At 44.3% G+C, this 3,566-nt stretch overlaps 1 pseudogene; it reads left to right on the top strand.

The window, feature by feature from the left end:
* Positions 1–766: 766 nt before the first annotated feature.
* On the top strand, positions 767–991 carry LOC128060999 (TP53-regulated inhibitor of apoptosis 1-like; annotated as a pseudogene).
* The last annotated feature ends 2,575 nt before the right edge of the window (positions 992–3,566 follow it).

The raw sequence follows: 3,566 nt of genomic DNA on the forward strand, positions 1-3,566 counted from the left end.
CACTGAGCCACCTGGGAAGCCCAGATATCATGACTTGCAAATTAATTAATTTTTCCTTTCATTTTTATTCACATACGTGTTTCCTCAAAATGAACTGTGATTCAACATTTTATGAATTCCAACATCCAAGAGAGAATTTTTGAAAATTGTTGAGATGATTTCAAAATGTATATGGAAGAGTAGGAGTGAATTATAGCCTGGACACTTTTAAGATAGAAGAGCAAGCAGGCTTGCCCTCCCAGATATAAGAACTAAGTAAATAGTTAAGACTGTGTGGCACCAGCAGATATAGACAAATAGACCAATAAGAGTGAATAAGAGTCCTGACACAGGCCACATATGTGTAGAAATCTGTTGTATGACAGAGGTGGCACATTACATCATTGGGGAAGAGAGAGGTGTTCGACAAAAGGGACTGCCCAGAATGGTTCTCATATGTTAAAGATACAATTGGAACCTAACTCATACTCATACTACATAAGCATCCAGAAAGGACTTACATATGAAAAACAAGCTTTAAATTCTTAATGGTAAATATAGGCAAGAAAAATTTTCTGAATCAGACCAAGCAATGACTATTTAATAAAAGGGTGATAAATAGGAATATATTAAAATGTAAAATGTTTGTTCATTCAGTGACACCTTAAAACACAAGCTAAAAGTTGGGAGAAGAGATTCACAACATGTGTAACCAACAAAGATTAGTATCATGAGTGTACTAAAAACTTCAAATTTAGGTAAAAAAAAAATGGAAACAGCTGATGCCATGAACAGTGTAGCGGAGGCTTGCACTGATGTGAAGACCAAGTACAGTGCTTCAGTTGCAGCTTTGCCGAGAAGTTCCTCAAGGGGGATGGCTCCGGAGACCTGTGTGCTGACCTCTTCAAGCACTACCAGCAGTGTGTTCAGAAAGCATAAAGGAGGAGATTCCTGCTGAAGTACTGGAGAGTTCATGGGCCATGGCAAAGAGAAGCCTGAAAGCTCTTCTTGACCTTGAAAGTCACCTTGAATGTGGACTCCTCAAATCAGGAAATTGAGTACTCTGGATCATGTCAATTAAAACTGAAGATAGCATTGATTTGACGAATTTAAGAGGGAGGAGTTTCCTTTCCTCCTCAATATTTTTTTCTCAATTGTAAAAGATGATGAGCCATTACTTTTTGCTTTGAGATTTCTGGTTTTGGCATCTCAGCAGGAACTCATTGTTATGAATAATGGGATTATTTGGGATTGTGGTTGCATTTGAATTAAATTCGCCATTCTCGTCCATTTTAGTTCACTGATTCCTAAAATGTCAGAGTTTACTCTTGCCATTTTCTGCTTGACCATGTCCAATTTACCTTGACTTAACATTCCAGGTTTCTGTGCAATATTATTCTTTACAGCATCGGACTTAACTGTCACCACCAGACATACCTACAACTGAGCATCAAGTCTGCTTTGGCCCAGCCTCTTTTATTCTTTCTGGAGCTATTTCTCCACTCTTCCCCAGTAGCATATTGGAAACCTGTTGCCCTGGAGTGGGGTGGGGGCTCATCTTCCGGTGTCAAATCGTTTTGCCTTTTCATACTGTTCATGGGGTTCTCAAGGCAAGAATACCAAAGTGGTTTGCCATTCCCTTCTCCAGTGGACTTCCCTGGTGGCTCAGACGGTAAAAGCATCTGTCTACAATGCGGGAGACCCGGGTTCGATCCCTGGATGGGGAAGATCTGCTGGAGAAGGAAATGGCAATCCACTCCAGTTCTATTGCCTGGAAAATCTTCACTTCACTTCACTTCTTCTCCAGTGGACCACGTTTGGTCAGAACACTCCACCATGAACCATCTGTCTTGGGTGGCTCTGCATGGTATGGCTCATAGCTTCACTGAGTTACTCAAGGCTGTGATCCATGCGTTCATTTTGGTTAGCTCTCTGTGATTGTGGGTTTTCTTTCTGGAGGCTGTGGAATTGTAGTTCTTGCTTCTTCTCTCTACCCTCTGGTTGATGAGGATAAGAGGCTTGTGCAGGCTTCCCGAAAGGAGGGATTAGCTGTGGGGAAAACTGGGTCTTGCTCTGATGGGCAAGGCCCATGCTCAGTAAATCTTTAATTCAATTTTCTGCTGATGGGTGGGGCTGTGCTTCCTTCCTGTTAGTTTTTTGGCTTGAGGCTGCCCAGTCCTGGAGTCTACAGGCTCTATGGTCGGCCTAAAGGTGACCTTTAGAAGGACTTATGCCAACATGTGCCTCCCAGGACTGCTGTCGCCAGTGCCCCATCCCTGCAGCAGGCACTGCTGACCCATGTCTCCGTAGGCGATCCTCTAACACTCACAGGCAGGCCTGACTCAGTCTCTGTGGGGTCACTGCTCCTTCGCCTGGAATGCACAAGGTTTTGTTGGTACACTTCAAGAGTCTCTGTTTCCCCCAGTCCTGTGGAAGCTCTGCAATCAAATCCCACTGTCCTTCAAAGTCAGATTTCCTGGGGATTCCCAGTCTCTTTGCGGGATCCCGATTGGAAAGTCTGATGGGGTCCTAGAACTTTTGCAACAGTGCAAGAACTTTTTTGGTATTGTTGTTCTCCAGCTTATGGGTTACCCACTTGGTGGGTATGGGATTTGATTTTGACATGATTGTGCCCCTCCTACTGTCTCACTGCGGGTTCTCCTTGGTCCTGTGATGTGGGGTATCTTATTTTGGTGGGTTCCAACCTCCTGTCAATGGTTGTTCAGTAACTAGTTGCATTCTGGGTGTTTTCACATGTTCACTAAAAGGATGCACAATGTGAGAGTTGTAAGTTAAGTTTTACTTGGAGCAAAATGAGGACTACAGTCTGGGGGACAGCATTTCAGATAGCTTTGAGAGACTGCTTCAAAGAGGCCTGGGGGAGAAGATCAATATATAAGATTTTGGTGAAGGGGGAGTTCAATGCAATCAAATGCTTACTTTACAAAAGGTTTTCTGCTAGTCATGAGGAGCTGATGTCACCATGAAGGGATTGAGTGATTTTCTAAATATGAAGAGATGCAAGGATTGGGATCATGAAATCAGTTCCTGAAAATATCCAACGATCTAAAGATCTACTCCATCAGTTTCCCTAGAGCACAGAGTGCCTCACTCTCCACCCTGAACGCCCCTCAGTGGATGTTGAAGGTCAGCAGCTGCAGCAGCATAGGGTTCAGTCTTGGCAGACACAGATGGCAAATGCTTTTGTTGTTGTTGTTCAGTAGCTAGCAAATGCTCTTCAGTTCAGTTCAGTTAGTTCAGTCGCTCAGTCGTGTCTGACTCTTCGTGACCCCATGAATCACAGCACGCCAGGCCTCCTTGTCCATCACCATCTCCAGGAGTTCACTCAGACTCATGTCCATCGAGTCCATGATGCCATCCAGCACTCTCATCCTCGGTCATCCCCTTCTCCTCCTGCCCCCAATCCCTCCCAGCATTAGAGTCTTTTCCAGTGAGTCAACTCTTGGCATGAGGTGGCCAAAGTACTGGAGCTTCAGCTTTAGCATCAGTCCTTCCAAAGAAATCCCAGGGCTGATCTTCTTCAGAAGGGACTGGTTGGATCTCCTTGCAGTCCAAGGGGCTCTCAA

Source organism: Budorcas taxicolor, chromosome 15 (genome assembly GCF_023091745.1).
Source record: "Budorcas taxicolor isolate Tak-1 chromosome 15, Takin1.1, whole genome shotgun sequence".
NCBI classification, from domain to species: domain Eukaryota; kingdom Metazoa; phylum Chordata; class Mammalia; order Artiodactyla; family Bovidae; genus Budorcas; species Budorcas taxicolor.